We start from the raw sequence: 19,159 nt of genomic DNA, 5'->3' as shown, positions 1-19,159 counted from the left end.
ATTCAGTCACACATGCTTTTTTTCTGTTTAGTGGTATTGCTGTGATTCAAGTTTGACAATGCATGACTTTTATAACTGAGGCTACAGGACTTGTGTTCTTTATAGCAGCATTCTATTGTAAGCTTTTCAAGCTGGGTATGTGTGATCCTCCTACATATCACAAGTAATCTGACTTTAGCAAATAGAGTGCTTCCATGTAGAGGGGTATGGGGTTCTGAGGACATATGAAGGCGTGATTTGCACGCTGGTAGTTCTAGTCCTGCATCTGCTTAATGTGTTCCTGTCTGGTGATTTTGCCCTTACTCTTTACAGTTGATGTTGTGTACCAGCAGGTCAGGCTCTGGATGGACTGCCCTGTGTGAACACTGCAGACATGTTCTCAGCATGGTGGCATTCACATGGCTGCTTAAAACTCATGTTTTATGCAGGGTACAGCTATTATATGCTTAAAGCCAGCTTTCAGCTTACAGTTCTTTCTCTATGGTGGCATGGTGATAAATAAACACCGTGATCAACTTTGCTTGCTGCTGTAATAAAGCTCAGCTTTGTGAATAGTCAGGCTTCCCTCTGCTGACAAGTGAGAACTGAAGGCACAACAACCTGAATCTTATCATGATCTTTGTCCAGGTCTTAAAATGTTTTCTGCCATTACCCTCTAATAATTATATCTGTGTTTTGAATAATGCTGCCATTATGCTTGAGAGGCTCTTAATTAGATGGCAGAGGACATCCATTTGAAAGATTATATAATTTATTCTGCACAAATATGAATGCTGAAAAAAATTAGGAATTGCCTTTCAAACATGAATAATTGATTAGGTGATGATCCACCCCCAGAAGTGTTGCTTTCTCTACATCCACTCAACATTTGTATATCATGTATGTGATCTATCTGGAGTTCTGTAAAGCCTTTTACATGCTCCCCCACAACACCCTTCTCTCTAAATTGGAGAGATATGGATTTGACTGGTGGATTGCTTGGTGGATAAGAAATTACTTGGATGATCGCATTCAAAGAGTAGCAGTCATTGGCTCGATGTCTATATGGAGATCTGTGACAAGTGGTGTATCTCAGGCATCCACACTGGGACTGGTGCTGTTTAATATTTTCATCAATGATATAGACTGAGAGATCAAGTGCACCCTCAGCATGTTTGCAGATGACGCCAAGCTGAGTGGTGCTGTTTTCACACCAGAAGGATGGGATGTCATCCGGAGGGACCTGGACAAGCTGGAGAAATGGGCCTGTGTGAACCTCGTGAGGTTCAATGAGGCCAAATGTCCCTATCCATGGCAAGGGGTTGGAACTAGAGGATCTTTAGGGTCCTTTCCAACCCAAACCATTCTATCTTTCCATGATTAATAAAACAACAAGAACAAACCATGAATTCCCAGTAACCACAGAGAGGCAGAAGAACTGTTTCATCTCTTCTGCTCCTTTTGAATTCACAATCCAAATTTTTCTTGTTTTTTTTTTGAAAGTTCATGCGTTCTCAGTCTAATGTCAAGAGTGAATTCGGGCTGCCTACTTATCTCCTATGCAGCTTAATTGGAAAACTGCGGCTGTTTTGTAGAAGCTCCTGTGGTGTTTGTGGTGAATGTGACCGGAGTGCAAAGCAGCTGTGAGACCAGCTTGACCTCTCCATTCTCCTCCACTGGCTGCAGAGTGATATTGCCTGCATCTCTGCTCTGACCCTCTGTTTATTCCTTCTTGAAACACATCAGCTGCGAGCTGGTGCTCACTATTTCTCCCAGTGCCCACTAGATGACGCCTGTGTTTTTAACAGGAGCTTGTAACCCGTTAGAGTGGAAGACTTCATAGCTTAGCTCTTAATTTTCCACATTTTGTACATACGTGTGTGTGTGTGGTGCAAAGAGGCCTTGAGAGCAAGGAAGATTGAAAAACATTTTCACTGCTGTATATTTGCAAGGACTGTGAGGGTGCACTTTCACCCCCTACCTCACCTGGCTCATGGAATACCAGGCTGTGAAGAGACATAGTCAAATAACTTCACTGTTTTTTCAGAAGGAGAAAAAGCTTCAACACTCAGGCACGATGATGTTGATATGTACAGCCTGAGACCAAACTGAGGAAGAAAGAGAATATTGAAAACCAGCAACAACATGAACAACAGGTACATTACTGGTACTCTGTGTTTTATTGCATGCCTTGTGGATGCATAGGGGAATAAACTGAATGCAGGATGGAGTCGTCAGTCGGTGAAGTCCTCTAGCTGTGATATACCTCAGGAATGCATGTAGCATAGCTAAGTTGATGCCTTAGTTACAGAACAGCAAATAACATTCCTTTTCACTTACCTTTGCTGGGTTAGCATATTTGAGTCTATAAAATTGAGACATGATTTTGTTTTTAAAATACATAGTGTAGTTAAGACTAATGACAAATACAGATCATAAAACTAGACTGAATAGCCATTGTGCTTAGTTAGAGCAAGTTGTTTTATCTTGATTTGTTTACAACAGGCAAATACAATTTCTTCCTCTGGGAGCAGGTGCTACTGCTTTATTTTGTTCTTTGTGTTCTGGAAGTGACATTGTGAGTGTGAGTGGGGAAAACTGAAGGTGTCATACAGCAACATGTTCCTATGCCTGGGTGATACAGCCTTCAGTTTTTCAAAGACTAAAGATGAAATCTTGTCACTTGAAAGTTGAAGCATGTGCTGGCTGTGGTAGGAGTCTGCAGTGAGAAACACAGCACAAATGACGTGTGGCTCTTCACTTTGATGGACCTGGGCCAACCCCTGGAGCGCTTAAGAAAAGAGCAGGCAGAGAGGAAAGGTGGGCTTGAATCAGGAGGAAGTAATCAAGATGCAAAATACAATAATCAGTCATGTGTATTATCATCTCAAAGATGCCTTATGAAAGATATCTCTTTCCAATACATTAGAAGGAACCGAAACTGCTTTCAGATTGTCCTTATCTGGCTTTTCCTTTTTATCCCTGGGGATGTTGAGACTGCCAAGACTTTCTTGCCCTGGTTCCATTGGCGGTCCTCCTGGGATCATCAGATATGTCAGTTAGGACTGCAGTTGGCCACTAATTGAAGTCCGTGCTTTTTCATTACCCAGGATGCCTTTTCTTCTTGGTACATGTGAATCATTCTGAAAATGCCTAGAGAGTTTGAGACAGTCTCAATAATCCCAGTTCCACCTCTTTTGCTACCAGTTATTGCTACTAATCAGTGCTTTTAGTGGTGTTTATAGCTTCTTCTGAGCAAAGAAGCTTGTACTGAGCAAAACTCTTTCTTAGTGTGAAAGCAGTAACAATCAGGCAAATTGCCCTACATGTCTCCAAACAGCAGAAGTGTTTAAGGCCACCTTGTGCATTAGAAAGAGGGAGGAATGGGCACAAGTGCAGCATTTTTTCCCCTCCACAAATGTATCCAAGCAGCTCAGGTCAGCGCATTGCTTTATACCTCTGAGAACCATAAAACAATCACAATATTCTCACATCCACACCATAGACAGGGTCCGACATGCGACTCAGATCTGCCTGAAAAACTTCCCTTCCAGTGGTATGCGCCTTTCTTTGCAGAAAGGCCTCAGTGAATCCAGTGTTCCATGAAGGGGAGGAGATGTCTAGAGCATGGCCTGAATTGTTTCTCTTCTTCTTTATTGGGGGAGAAAATCGATACGAATGAGTGCAATGTATTAATACCCTGTTCCTGTCCCCACTGTTCTGGCACGTGACATGGACAAAGCAACTTTAAAGTCTGCAGTTGTTAAAACATGCTGGCCAGTATTTTGCCTGACATAGCATGCTTTCTTTGGTTAAACAAGACCTAAAAGCAAGCTTGCTAGACTTAATTTTCCCTATAATTAATTATTTTTTACTCTTTTCCTGCAATAGCATTTGAATGATTTTTGCCTCTGGCTAAAGGGAGAAGTTGAATTTCTTGGTCTCAGGTTGGCATCTAAAATACAGCTGGACAATATCAAGCCTGTTTTAAAATCTCGTATTAAGTCATGCAAGGCAGGAAGCAAGTTGTGTAGTCTTTCTTTTGCTTCCAGTTCAGCACCAAAGCACCTCATGGCCATGTGCAGCTTATGGGATGACGTGGAGAAGAACTCCTCTTGTTGTGCCAGGCATGAGGGATTTGCATGCTGGGTTGGGTTTGAGGTGGAAGAGGAGCTGAATATCAACCCTGCCTTATGTCGGTTGTTTGTCTTCTTATTGCAAAGCGTGAACAAGCCTGGGCTTGGAAAGCCTGGCAAAGTTACTGCACATAGGCCACATGTGCATAAACTCTCTTCCAGACAGCTCTTCATAGGGCTGTGGTGTGACTCCAGAGTTGGTTTGTTGAAGAAAATGGTGTTTTGTTGAACAGAATTTCTCTGAGAAAGAAATCAGGTCCAAGGTGAAAGGATGATGAATTCTTATAATCAATTTTGTGACAAGTTGTTGTGGTAAGGGTTTGTGCTGTGGACTGGCGTGAAAAAGACATACTCCTTGTCTTCTTTATTCTTTCTGGGGCAGCCACACTTTCACTGATGTACTTGATGGTTTAAGTTTCCGTAAGAAACGTGCTATTCCTCTTCAGTAGGCTTGTTTACCGCATGTAAGGCTGGTAAATCCCGAGTGCATAGCACTGACTAGTGGATTCAAGAGGTCATCCTGGAAACACTGATCCAACTTGTACTTGGATGTTCCTCACTCTGTCTTTCAGATCATGCCCACATAACCTCTCCCACAATAAGCTCGTTGCTTGTTGCTCTCTTTCCAGTTTCACCATTCATGTCCATTCTTTCATTGAACTTAGGAAGAAAAATAAGAGGAAAGCATTTACCAGAACTAACTCATACTGGGTACATTCTTATATGCTTAGGCTCTTTGAAATAAATAGGAGCATTTACATGAAAATAAGTTATTTAGAATAGAGAAGAAACACAGAACTAGGCAAATAAGAGGGGGTGCAGTGTTTGTTGCTTATCAGCCGCCTTCCACAATGCTATTCAGTCAGAAACCATTTAAAGAGGCTTTAAAAATATAAGTTTGGTCAGAAGTGTCAGACATGTTCCATACAGTACTTTGAAACAAGTGTTATTTATAACAGAAGTTGAAAAGCTACCCTCAAATGCGCGCAACTGTTGGTCTAGTTGAATGGGGCAGATTCCTCCCACATCTCATGCTGCAACGAATGTCTCTGTCCCTTTTTTTGCACATTATCAAGCCGCAAGACCCTACCTGTGCTTTATAAAGAGAAACTTCCCTAGTGTTTACACAGGTGGGTTAGGCAAGGGGGTGTGAAGGCTGTTGGCAGCTGTGCAAAAAGCTGATGTGAAGCTGTGAGGACAAGTACATTTTCAGGGTTGAACTATTTAAAATATACATTTTTTAAAGTGCAGTGAATTGAATTCCATGCTTGCAAAGATAAATATAATGTTAACACAACAGGTCAAAGAGTGCAGTCTGTTATTCTTTGCCTGAACGCAGCTCAGGTTGGCTCTTCAAACCTTCCTGCAGTGGCTGCAGTCATCATACCTCCACTCTGGTCTGGAAGGATTTCTTGGGAAGGGTGAGAGCTTAGCTCACTTCCTCTGCCCTTTCAGGCCTTGGTCTTTCTGCTGGGGCTGCTACTTATGTGATAGTCTGAACAGCTAGCGTGAAATGGGAATATTCTGTATGTATTCAAATGAGGGACTTAAATACAGAGTGGCTGCATCTTCTGCAGGCATTATTCATGTTATGTTTGTAGGAACTGAGTTTGGGGGGATCTCTCTGCAAAGGGAAGTTAGAATAGCAACATGGAAGCAGGGAGTAAAGTATGGCACCTTGGGAACACCTTGAGTATCCCAGGCTGCAGGGCTGTCATGGGCAGAGGCACATTGTGTCCAAGGCAGAGCACAAGTAGTGACAAGCTGCATGCAAAGCTGGACGCAAGGTCTGTGCTTGGTAAACCTTCCTCTTCTCCAAGGTCAGAGGTGGACACAGGAAGGTTTGTTAATCACCATTATCTCTGCTTAGGGAATTCTTGAGCGTTTGTGTGTCCCCCTGTTCACCTATAAAATACAAGATAGGAAAGGAGAGAGGCAGAGAAAAGACTGGCCAGTGAGAAATGCGTGCAAGTGGAAATGTGCTGCCTAGAGTGGGGACCTATGTCTATGGACCTTCCTAAAGTTGTGATCCAGAATGGCATTTCACCCATGTGGTTGTTCTGGTGTACATTATTCTTCAACACAGACCAACATGCAGTGAGCATTGACTGTGCTGATAAGGCCCAAGGCTGACACTACTTTGTTCGGTAAGAATTTCTCAGAGGTAGAATGTGAGCTTTTTTCATGGACTGGGCCTCTAAAGAAACACTGATTACTGCCACATGCAGACTACGTCTAGGCTGGGCTCAGATCCACCAAAACCTGGATGGGCTTTGGAGAGAGACACTTTTCCTTTCTGCCTCCTTTGCGGGTCACTGTAATTCTTGGTTCCTTTGCCCAGGATCAGCCCTGGGGATTGAGGGCTGGAGATCCTGGCTCAGCAGTGAATAATGATATTGTTTGTCATCTTGTGCTGCCCTGCCATTGGCTGAATGTATTCTTTCTCCACAAACAGTGCTCATCTCTGAGCTCCCTGGTTGGAACAAGCACATTACCCAAAGCCACAGGAGCGATCCATCTCAGGGTCCTGGTGTAGGACTGAGGATTTCCTGGCTCCCAACCTTGTGCTCCAGCTCCAAAGATGCATTTCTCACATGGTTAGTCATATATTATCATTATTATCACACGAGCGGGTGTGTGGAAAGGCAGCAGAGTCTGTGTTACCCTCAACGCCTTTGTTGTTCCTTTTCTGTACCTGTTCAATGTCAAATTCATTAAAAGTTGCAAACCTCCACCTTCTGCGTTTCACCAAGCAGAACTGTCGTGGTTCAAGAAGCATCCACTCCTGGTGGAGGATGTTGAGGTATTTTTGCTAGTTACCAGCATGAAAGCATTTACTTTTCAGACAGACCTTCCTGAGAGATAACCGAGCTTCTGTGCAGTCTGTCTTGGAATTGCCCTGCCTCTGGAATGGGTGAGCAGGGGAGTGGGAGATGCCTTGCAGCATCCTTGTGCGTGCATCTGGGCCAGCAACAAAGCTGGCAGCTGGGAACCCAGGCTGGAGTTGCCAAGGCCATCCCCTCTACAGCGTTTGCAACATGCGCTTGTTAACCACATTTGGGCTGCTTAGCATCAGGGCCTTTGTTGTGCCAATTCTGCTACCCTTATAGGCCCTGCTACTTAAGCTAACAAAAAGTTTGTAAGGGAATAGGATATGAAACACATAAATAAAAGTATCAGGTGTCCCTAAAACATGTGTGGATTAAGCTGGTGAAAAGGTGAAATTTCTCTTCCCTGTGAGTTAATGTCTATTTTTCTTGGAAACAATACTTTGAGGGCTGCCCCCTTTTCACTAAAGTGATAAAAGATATGTTTTCTTATCTAAATGCAGTGACATTTTAAAAGGCTCCCTTTGTTGTATCTAAACCTGCATGTCAACAATTATACCTCTTATACAATTTTCTTCATATTTACTTAATATAAGTCTACATTGTGTTGATATAAAACTAGACAGCATACTTTTAACTTCTCAATACTTTTGTTGGATGAAAATCTTTACAATGCCAGACTAATCTTTCATGACTGACAGCATATTGGCAAGGCATGACAATTTAAATCCATGTTGGAATATGTTAATCTATCACCTGGCATTATGATACTTTTTTTTTCATTTCTGGCTTCTAGACGCTGTAACTTTCATTTCAAGCTGAGTGGTTTAAAGGTCAGGTGTCTCACTTCTAACTCTTTTTTTGCAAAAGAGCTCTGAAGCCGTTTATTCCTAGATATCAGGAAGGTATTTTCAAACAAAATACTAAGAGAAACCCCTTGGATATAACTTTGATTTTTCTAGCCTTTTTTTGGTGTCTTACTCTGTTAATAATTTACTCTGTGAATTTGAAGGTTTATTCTACTGCTGAAAGAATAAAAAATTGTATTGTTAATTTCTGCTAAAAACAAAGAGGGCTACTTTTTCCAAAAAAACCACACTGATACTAATTATATTTAGTGCAAAAGTGAAGGATATATTCTGATATGGAAAGAGGAACTAAACAAAAATTAAAACTCCTCCAAAAGATTTGGAGTTTTTTTGGTTATATTGTTTTTTTTTTTTTGTTTGTTTCCCCTCCCCTTTCCCACCCTAGCAGTGATTGTCAACATAAATTATGCCTGTGTTCTGCAAAATTGTACCTGGGAATCTTGACCCTGATAGTAAAACTCTTGCCTCATTTGTTAGAAGATGAAAACACATCACTAGCTTTGTTTTATTTATAACTTGTTTAAAAAACATTGTACTTTCTGCTGTTCTGTGGCCATTTTAATATAGGATTTGCCAGCTGGATCTACCCATCAGTTTAAACCTCCCTCTTATGGTGCTTACAATGGACTGCTGCCTGGCACACCTTGTCATGAGCAAGACAGTGAATGAGCTGTGGTCAGAAAGGAGCAGTAGGTTTAGGCTGTTACCAAAACTGGACAGAAAAAGCAACCAGAAGTGATAATGAATATTATATGGCAGAAGCAGAATCAAAATCCTGTGAAACGTGCACTGATGCCGGATTTCATTGACTGGCTGACTCAGCTGCTGTTCTCCAAGACCACTTCTTCTGTATTCTCAGTGAGGTCCTGGAAAAGAAGCAGACATACTGAGCCCCTGTTACATTATTCTGGGAAAGAGCAGAGCTAGGAATTCACTTTTTCCTCTTCCTTCACTATGAAGACTCACGGTGCTGGAGCACAACACTGGTACTAACTTTGAACAAAAAAGATAGTTGAAAATCATCACTATGCAAGCTTTTCAGCAGGAACTGGTGACTCATGAACGCACAACTGGAGAAGGAGATGGACGGAAAACACTTAAAAGACAAAACATTATGTAGCTATCAACAAGGGTGAATACTGAAAGAAAAACAGTAAAAGAATAGAGTTCTTCCTTTCCTCCACAAGAGTAAAAAGGTAGAAAATGGAAAAAAACAGGTATTCAAGTGAGATTATTAGATAAGTGTCTATGATATGAGCTGTCTAAAGATGAAGGCAGAGTGTTATCGGCATTTGTTTTGACTACAGACAGTATGAACTTTGCTCACCAATATAATCACGGAAAACAATTTGTGTGTGTTGCTTATGCTCACCCTTTTTCAAGGATAATGAGTTCCTTCTGGATTAGTCTGCACTACAATTTCTGCTACCACTGTTGACTGAAAACAAACCAAAGAGAAGTTAAAATCATGCCATTTACAGACAGCATGGAAAAACATTACCAAAAGTGGCTAATCCCATCTTTGAGTGTCCAGTTAAAGCCTACAAGTGAACTGAGCCATTGCCAGGAAAAGCCGCCTGTGTCTATGCCACGCGTCAGAGTGGTAGCCTTTATTTGAGCCTTAAATGGCTGGCTCTTACAACTGAATAATGAACTTGGTACAGTGCAATGGCTTTAATGCCTCAGCAACAGAAATTCTTGTTTCTGGTTTAAGATGTTCTAAGTACTTAACTTGCAAATAGCCCAGGGAACTCAATTAGCCAAAAGAAAACAAGCTGTGGTTGTTTCATGGCTGGTATTTCAGAGGAAAATGAATTCTCATCATGTGGAAAGAAAATGAAGCAGTGCCTCTTTTCTCATTGGCGGCGCACCTGGAGAGGGCCAGGAAGTATAGCCAGGCAGAAGGAAGACAGAAGACAGTAGAGATGACTTAATTATGATTTCAGGTGCCATAAAATAAATTCTGTGGCAATAAAAAGTTCCAAAGCAGCAACATGCAAACATCACAGCTGTAAACTAGAAGGACCTCTCTGATCATGGAGACCATTCCCCTGAAAAGTCACAGCCTTGATTTAGGACATATCAGACACTGATCCAGAGGTTATTTAGCTGGCAAATAACTCTCTGCAGCTATACTAAGAAACCACTGTAGTCAACATCTGTTGAACTTAACAGTGCTCAATGTTGCAAGACTGATCTGGACAACCTCAACTTTCCTGACTTGTCAGTTTGGGAGGGTGTTTAACAGGCCATTTGTTACAGCAGTGGATTAGTGGGGGATAAAAAAGTGTATCATTTCAATTCTTCTCTCGCAGCAGCAAACAGCTAATGCCACGGCATGTTAAACATGTTTATTCAAGCAAACTCTATTCCTATTACTTTTGCTGAATAACTGCAAGTTCACTTATGCAATATACAAATGTTGCCAGCATACTGACTGCTCAAAAATAAATGGGTATTGTTGACTACAATTGAATAGCTGTTCAACACAGCGGTGAAAACACACAGAGCTGTGGCAGAGGTCTTACAGGTAATAGATTTCAGCAGCCGTTCCTGAGTTCTCTTTTTCCAGTTGCTTCTGTTACACAGACAGTGGCATTTACATGAGCAGTCAACAAAGTGACCACCCACCTAAAAGATTATTCAGCTAGGATTGTCCAAATAGCGCACCAAGGAGTGCAGTAATAATTCAGTGGGAGCCTTGACTTGTTGTGAAGCGTTTTTCATAGCTCATTTCTACAGAGTTTTGAGGTTAGGAGATTATGTGACTCCTGTGCATGCTGAACAAAAGAAGGCTGGTGGCTAAACCATTGTTTAGGGTGCTACCCTGAAATAATTTTGTATCAAAAATAGTGTGGCCAGCAGGACCAGGGAAGTGATTGTCCCAGTCTGCTCAATGTTGGTGAGGCCACATGTCGAATACAGTGTTCTGTTTTGGGTCCCTCAGTACAAGAAGGACATTAAAGTGATGGAGTGTGTGCAGAGACGGGCAATGAAACTGGTGAAGGGTCTGGAGTACAAGTCTTATGAGGGGTGGCTGAGGGAAGTGGGATTGCTTAGGCTGGAGAAAATGAGGCTGAGGGGAGACCTTATTGCTTTTTGCAAGTACCTGAAAGGAGGTTGTAGTGAGGTGGGTGTTAGAAGCAAGTGATAGGACAAGAGAAAATGGCTTCAAGTTGCAACAGGGGAGGTTTAGATTAGATATTAGGAAATATTACTTCAACAAAAGGATTGTCAAGAATTGGACCAGGAGTGGTTGAGTAACTTATTGCTGGAGATATTTAAAAGATATGTAGATGTGGTGCTTAGGAACATGATTTAGTGATGAACTCGGCATTGTTATTTTAATGTTTGGTTTTGATGATCTTAAGAGACTTTTTCAACCTAAACCATTCTATGAATCTGTAATTCTGTAACTCATTCCGTCAGTCAGACTTTGATGAAGTACAGGTTGTTCCAGGTCTGGTGATGACACCATTTTTGCTATCCTGCTCTTAGTTTTCTCTGATTTGGGCTATGACTGCAGTTTTGAAGTGGTATGATTCTTGTTTTGAGTCAACACAATATTTATTCATACCTATCTCAGAATTCGCCCCAAGAAAACACCTCAGAAAGAAAATATGTTTTCAGTAAACAGTGCTAATATAATATTACAGACTCTAAAAAGTTGCAATACCAAAAGCTCAGGCAATTTACAGATATTTTTTTACAACCACTCCTACTCGTTCTCACATTTTCAGTTCACTCTGTATATCTCTTTTTCATCAGTGACTTTCCAAAAGATTTCAGCTAACTTCATCCATGCTGTCCACCTGTATGGGCCACTGGAAATGAAAGATTTATAACTCCTTGCCAGCGGTTGTTGATTGTGTCAAGTCCACATGGATCTCTTGGTGATTAGCTCTCAGATACGCTAGTTCTGTGTAAAGATGTCCCTGTAAGAATGAAAACCACCCAGAAACTGCAGAACTGTACCTGGTATCAAATGAAGAAAACTTGTGGTAAAAGTCATAACCTTTGGTGGCATGAAAGGGAGAACCCTGATAACTGTGAAGTAAAATTTCAGGACTTGCTCAACTAATGAGCTCTCCCAATACATCCCTTTGGCGCTTTTGCCAGGCTTTGCCTGACCTGTGTTTATAGGGCTGAAAGTCACCTGGCAGAGGGTGAACAGGATGGCTGACACCCTGAGCATCCACCTTATGGACATGTGAGGAGGTCTGCTGTCAGAGAAGGCCTGCTGCCAGGACCTGTGGTGGGAAGTCTCAATAGTTACTGCCCTTCACCAGCTGCTGGGCTGATGTTCTCTTTGCCACTCAAGGGAAGAAGATAAGAGAGAAAGACAGGGGTTGAATGGCAGGAATGGATGAAGAGTATGAAACAGGAGTGACAGTGAGAAAGAAAGACATAACAAGGAGGAGGAAAGGAAAGGAAGCTCAAGGAGCCATGCAGCTCTAACAGCAGGAGATGTGACAACTCATACTCAGGTTTGGGATGAATACTGCCAGATGTGCTCCTTGCAGGTTGTCTTCTAATCCTCAGAACATAGAACAGAAACTGGGCAATGTCCAGCAGTGGCAGTCAGGATCTCCACTTCTTGTCAGCTGGTTGGAAAGAGAAGTAAATGGTGCTTTGGTAGGAAATGGATTTCCCAGCTTGGCATCCATTAAACCTCCCAGAACTTCCACACAACATCTCCAGAAGCAGATCAAGAGGTAACACAGGCTATGCAGATGGAAGCCAAATTTCATCCCTAAGCAAAGATTTTACTCTCTAAAGTGAGAATCGCCAGCAACTTTGTGGAGTCTATAGCGAAAACCTCATTGCTATCAACTGGGTCTGGACAGTGCACAGACATAATAACAAAGGGCATTGGCATTAACTCCTGAGGTAAACAACTATTTAAGTAGATTACCCCTTTAAAGAAATATTATTTTAATTTTTGTTCATTTCTAACTTCTTAGCAGCCTGCAATGACCCTCATTGTGTTTTTTTCCTTTTCAGGTTGACTTTCTTTTCTTCTGTAAAAAACGTTTCTCAAGAAAAGCAGGGCCTGGTCAGACTTGGCTCTCTAGATATCTGACTCCTACTAAGCTCTTTCCTCTTTGACAAGAACATTCACAACCTTTTTGCACACTGGAAACATGAAAAGAGTGGGTGAGGTGTTTGATACGGCAACAATTCCCTTGCAGGGCAACTAGGACGAAAGGAATCAGTGTGTTTAAGGAAAACCAGAGTGATGGAATTGACACATTGAAAGTGATGCTTATGTGCTGAATTTCTTTCTAATCTAATGAATTAGGTAACTGTTTCTGTTGTTACTGTTTGAGTATTGGAATTGTTCAAAGGTCTTTGGTATTCAGACATGGAGTCGGAACAAGAAGACAGGAAATAACTTAATGAAATGTATTTCTCAGACTTTGATGCTGTGACAGAAAAGCTCATAAATGATCTATGGTCCATTGAACCTTTTCCAATACTACTTGTGAATTCCAGTGACTATGAAGTATACTTCATGGACTTCAAAATGAAAACTGCTGAAAAGGAAATTCCTTGATTTGGAAGGGAAAGCTAGTCTTGGTTCCACAGTAAGTCTCAATAAACTGAAGTGAGAGAATACAGAGGGAAGATTGTACAACAGTTCATACGGTTGAGCAACATTTATTTTTCTGAGAAATATTGTCTTCTTTCAGTCTGGAATAGCTAAACTTTTAGGACATTGCTGTAATAAAGGTACATTTGCAAAAGATTTATTTCACTATAAAGTGCCTGAAAAAATAGAGTATTGAATATTTTATTATTCAGTATTAATGTTTAATATTTATCTTTCAGAAGTCACGTTCAGAAAAATAAGCAATATATTACTTGTAGAGTCTTCATGGAAGAAAAGATGGTGGTTAAAGTCCATATTGAGAAACAATTTTATGCTGACAATTGATGAAGTCGTTCCCTCAAAAAGATTTCTTGATCTTGGCTTTAGACATGATACCATAAAAAGCCAGTCACTTTATCTAGTTTTTTTTTCCCCTCTAGACTTGCACTGAAGCATGGGTTTACATCATTATCATGGATGTTTGGTTTTCTGAAACATAACAAAAAAGGTGCCATTGTGAGAGAACAGGGAATGAGGGAGGAAGGCAAAGAATGACTCCTACGTGATTTGCTGAAACAGAAATGCAAACAAGAAAAGAGACAGCTTACTCCAAGTGGCAAAGCCACGTATTTATGCTCCTGCCCAGTCAGCTGGTAATCCTGTCTTTTTTTATTTGGCCATTTAGGTGAATATGTACCTGATGTCCCCGAGAGAGTTCATGGACACAGATTTCACTTGATAGTATGTGTTTTGCATTTGTTTAGTTTGCTTTTTTGAATATTAGTATGAGAAAAAAGAATGTCCGCTGTTCTCATAAGACACTTTCCACAAGGCAGTGTAGTACATGCTAGTGAAAAAACTGTTCTAATGTTCATAATGAGTTGCTTTCTGGAGTGTTGCTCTCCTGACATTTCTTCCTTGCTTAAAGTCCCTTCTCTGATCTAAAAGGGACAACAGTTTATCACAATTGATCTCACTTCAAAACCTGGCCTTTAAAACTGCTCCATAGCCATTATTAGAAGTGCTCTCGTTATCTGGGCAGCCAGTTCACTAAGTGCTGCTCTTTTCTTTTTTTTGCTTGTTTTTCTTTTTTTTTTTTTTTTTTTGCCAGGTCTGTATTTAATTTCTCTATTTTGGTTGTGAGTGACTATGGCAGAATGTGATCCAAGCAAAAGTTCAAGAAGTTACCACCCCTCAGCTGAGACACTGCAATATCTGCAGGTAAGTTCCTAGTTTGCCCCAGCTGCAATTTAATCGACTTAACCCACACTTCCTTCATCATTCCTTGCTTGTGATTTGACATTCCACCATAAACAACATCCTCTTGATATCCGCCAATTCCTTTGACCTCATCTAGCAATACAGTAGGTTGAGCCAGAAAGCAAGCACTTACTTTCAGTTGTCTTTGATTTCTCCCCCTCGCCCATTTGGGGATACACAATTGCAGTTTCAAACATTAATTACTAAGATGTGTTGGTAAAATAGGTAGGCACAACCACGTATTGCATGTACCTGCTATGTAAGTACATGACACATGTTATGTAGTGGTTCACATTGCTGCTTCTTATTGTAGCTGGGCAAACACTGTGAAAAATACCTTCTACGATATGTTCAACAGCTGAATTATTTGGCTTTAGCCATGTCAAACTTGTTTCTTTCCACATGAATATTTCTTTCCCAGGAATATTCTGCTTATCAAATTTTACTGGCACTTGTCTAGGTGTGGAGAAAACTGTATCTGTAAATATTTGCTGAAACTGAGTTTTCAATATGCGGAAGTACTTATGTGAGTTGTAGGTGCTGGACCACTCAACCTATAAGTGTCAGAGCCTCAGGATTATGTCTGGCACTCTGTGTGGTTCAGGGAAGGCAATATTTGCAAGAGCAGCTCAGAGCCAATCTTTAAGCTCCCTGGTACTTATCATTGACTACTGAATGCCAATATGATCCTGAAGAGGAAAATTATTATGAGGCTACTAGACACTCAAGTCATCTTGTATCTGAAATTCTTCCTACTCTTTTGCGTAGGCATGAGAAAACTCTTTCAACTTGTCACAATTCCTGCTAGTATCCAGCTACCCACTTGGAAATGTCTATTTTGCTGTATGTGCTTTTCTCCCTGGAAGCTTGTCAAGTGGCATAGTGGGATCCTTGTTTTCTAAGATAAATATTTTTGGGATGATAAATGCTATCACTCACCTCTTTTCCAGAACATTGATATTATGACCAGTTTTTCCGGGACAGGATTTTGATGGCAAGATACTTTGTCCATCAATTTAAAAAAAAAAAATCCAGGTTTTAGAAGTTTGTGATTATCTTTAAACAACGTGGAAAAGTGACAGCCCTTCAAAACTATTAAAGTAAAACATCATGCAAGCATATATTGTTTTGTTTGAAAAATGCTTTGCTGTTTTTTACTTTGAAACCAAGGTCTATTGCTCTTTCACATTCCATTTTTTATTATTCTAATGGTGCCATATTGCTTCATGAACAAAAGTTACTCATACTGTAACTAACATTTAGGATATTGGCTTGCATTTGCTCTGCTGTAATTGATTTACTGTCTTGGGTGAGAAACCACATGGAACAGTGTCTGAGCGTAATTATGACTAATTGCACCTGTACTCCTCAAAGAAAACTCTACCAAAATCTCAACTCAGCATAATTCTGCTCTCAGTTGTACTTGAAAAGAATAAATCACTGAACGACTCCATGGAAAGAGTTTTATTTTTCAGAGGAAATCAACATTTTCCATACACTGCTTCACAGTTCAGAGAAATATGGGAGCCAAGAAACTAAAGAGCCCCTCTGAGGTCGTATGATATTGAACTAAGATATTTGATTTGTCCCACTGTGGTCACACCTCAGTTTCTCAGAGAAGCCTTTGGAAGTGTAATAGGACCCATTACTGTGGTGTAAAATCTATCGTGTTGAAACAGTGAAGATATATTTAAAGGCAATTTTTCCTTTACCTTTTTTGGTTTTTTTTGAAGAAGTAGTTTGAATTACAAGGCGACTGATTTTGTTTCTTATATGCAAATCTGTATCATCATATGCCTTTTGGGACTCCATGATGGGAAAATATCTGTAGTTAAAATTTTTAAGGAAATTTTGCTAGATTAAGAATGTAGCTTATTTTTACTTGCATATAATGGCAAAATTCTCTGTATTGATTTTTTAAGTCTTTGAAAGTAAATAAGTACTATAGATTACAGACAAACAGCATTTGTTAAGGATATCATTGAAAAAGTTTGTTGAAATATTTCCTGGGGAAAATGCCTTTCCAGTGAAACTCAAGTCTTCCTCAAAATACTGGTTATTATGGAAAAAATAAACATCATGCCCTTTCAAAACCATTTTTATGCATCTTTTGTACCTAGACAAACATCTCCTGGAAAAGTATAAAAATAATAATTATAAAAAGAGGTAGATGTCATTTTCGATAATTTTTTTTTGCATGTAATTTTCCAAACAGCTGTTTCTTTCAGACCTACCATAATAAATCAGTACTTGTCAGTAATCAAAGAAAAGAATATATCAGATATCAAACATATTCCAGTTTCAAGCTTCCAAAGGATTACTATTAAAAACAGCAAGAAAAAATACATGACATAATGTATTAAAATACTTGAGGGCCTTTTTAAAGGGAAAAGTAAATCCAACCCTTCCTTTTGCAGATTGTGTTTCACTCTCAGCTAAGGCAGACTTGTGAAAGTGCTATCTGGATGTTCTTGATTGCACCTTCAGGTAGTGCGCTGAGATCTGGGGCTTCTTCGGCTAGGGACAACACTTGAGATGTTTTAGTGGAAATTCATGCAGAAGCAAAGAGTAGGAGGTGGACTTCGCTGGCCCTGGCTTGTCCAAGCTTTGTCCAACACCTGAGCTGTGCTCAGCTGTGCTCATGAAAGCTGCACTGTAGCACTCTGTTTTCCTCGCTTAGCCTCTCCAGATAGCTGCATTGGCTTTTGCCTGCCCCAAAACATTGCAAGTCAGCTTTGCCTTCTGCAGGGCTTCACCCGCATTTTGCTCCTAACAATTTTCTGTGTCAGTAAAGCTGTCTGAGAATGTTAATTTTTTCAGCTATGTATTGCATACGGTTCAAATTTCACTCAGAAAGTATCAAGATGCTTTTGAGTTTTTCCGACATCTTATGGGGCCTTTCTGAGATAGTCCTTACATTTTGTCTGGCAAATCAAGTACACAGGTGTATTACAGGAATTTTATGCTGGCTGCACATAATAGAAGTTATATGTAAGCTGGGAGCTCAGCTCTTTGAGCAGAAAATGTGGTAAAGAATCCAGCCTAAACGAAGCAATTGTTCTTCATCAGGTAGACACCCAAATTCAGCCTTAAGCTTAACTTTTTTTTTTCTAAATGAAATTTTAACATCTTTTAACAGAAAAAAATAAGTTTTTGGTCTGTAATCTCTCTTGATCTGTTCTAATCTGCTGGCTCTTTGTTCTGGAAAGTTTGGAAACGAAGCAATTGTCAAGTCACTAATTTCTGCATTCAGTCTTGCGTGTGAGTGCCCTACATGGCCATTGAAAGCCCGGGCAGTGGTTGACATGGATAATGATGTGTATGTTTTTGTTGTTCTGGCTGTGTGAGGGCTGACTTTCTCCAGTGAGACTGCTTCAGTGAAAGAGTTTGGGTTTGCTTCCTAACAGTACTTTTAAGTATGTACCTAATATTTGCTTTTTCTAAAGTGAGGTCCCAGAAGTTGTTTTACTGGAGTGTCTACAGAGTGTAGAAAGGAAAGTGACAAAAGTTATGTTTTTTTTATCTGAATGACAACTTGCTTGCACCCGGTGGGTTGGCTTTCTTCTCATGTCTTGTTCCTTGAGGTGTATAAGACTTAATGCACAGAGACCAACTCTCTTGTGATAAAGCACAATGTTGTGAATAGCTGTAGGAAAACCGTTCAGAAGCCTGGCATTATGTTTTCCTTCCACAAGTAATCCCTGTCAGAAGTGTAATACCAGACTGTCATCCTTGTGAGGGAACCATTGCAGGACCCAGTTGGCGGTGGCTTGTGGCATAGCCCAGGGGAAAAACCTCCGGGATCATTTCCCATAAACTCTAGCTGAACCTAGTAAAATATTGGCCACTCTGCATTCTGCAGTAGATGAATGTGACCTCCATTTATCTTTCATATTATAAATATTTTCTGTGATTTAAGGCATTCATTGCTTCCTTTTGCTGTCAAGGAAATGAAGGAAATACATTTCAGTAGCACTTTACAGAATGTACTTATCTTCAGTCATTGCTGTAAATATGCAGTGATCATATTCTCACTGTGCAAAATAAATCAGAATGTTTTGCCAGTTAGCTCACTCAGGTCTCAACTTAAGTTATGACTAGTGTCATTTTTTTTCCCTTGTTAATAAACTTCTTAGCTACATCACATTTTTAATGCTTTTGACTGTTTCACAGTTATGGTTAATAAAGAAGCGTTGGAATAAAATCAAGGTCTGCTGAGTATAATTTTCATGTTTTATTTAGAACAGCATGGATCCCATAAATAATAATAGTGTGATTTGTAAAGTTCTTCACCCCTGAAGTGCCTAAAGTCCTGAACAGAAGAATGAATGTGGGATTAGAAGTGTCAGTCATTGGCTTATAATGACAAATAAACAAATGAAACGTGATCATATGGAACCTAGGGAGAATGAAAAGAAAAATAATAAAGAAAGACCACAGAACCAGCATGTGGGAAATAGCTTAAAGTCAGGTGTAGCTGAGAGGAGGTCTCCA

At 40.3% G+C, this 19,159-nt stretch overlaps 1 long non-coding RNA gene across 3 annotated transcripts; it reads left to right on the top strand.

Annotated features, from left to right (window-relative positions):
* The first annotated feature begins 1,829 nt into the window (after window positions 1-1,829).
* Window positions 1,830-18,849, top strand: LOC128850468 (uncharacterized). 3 transcript variants are annotated; one of them, XR_008447878.1, is made up of 6 exons: window positions 1,830-2,135; window positions 6,571-6,712; window positions 11,581-12,702; window positions 12,817-13,400; window positions 13,846-14,058; window positions 14,517-18,849. It is a non-coding gene; the product is annotated as an uncharacterized LOC128850468 (long non-coding RNA). The 3 variants fall into 3 exon arrangements; XR_008447876.1 differs by having other exon boundaries at window positions 12,817-14,058; XR_008447877.1 differs by lacking the exon at window positions 11,581-12,702 and having other exon boundaries at window positions 12,817-14,058; window positions 14,517-18,848.
* The last annotated feature ends 310 nt before the right edge of the window (window positions 18,850-19,159 follow it).

This window comes from Cuculus canorus, chromosome Z (assembly GCF_017976375.1).
Source record: "Cuculus canorus isolate bCucCan1 chromosome Z, bCucCan1.pri, whole genome shotgun sequence".
Taxonomy (NCBI): domain Eukaryota; kingdom Metazoa; phylum Chordata; class Aves; order Cuculiformes; family Cuculidae; genus Cuculus; species Cuculus canorus.
Note: the sequence above shows the minus strand (reverse complement) of the source record. Positions and strands in the feature narration are given on the sequence as shown.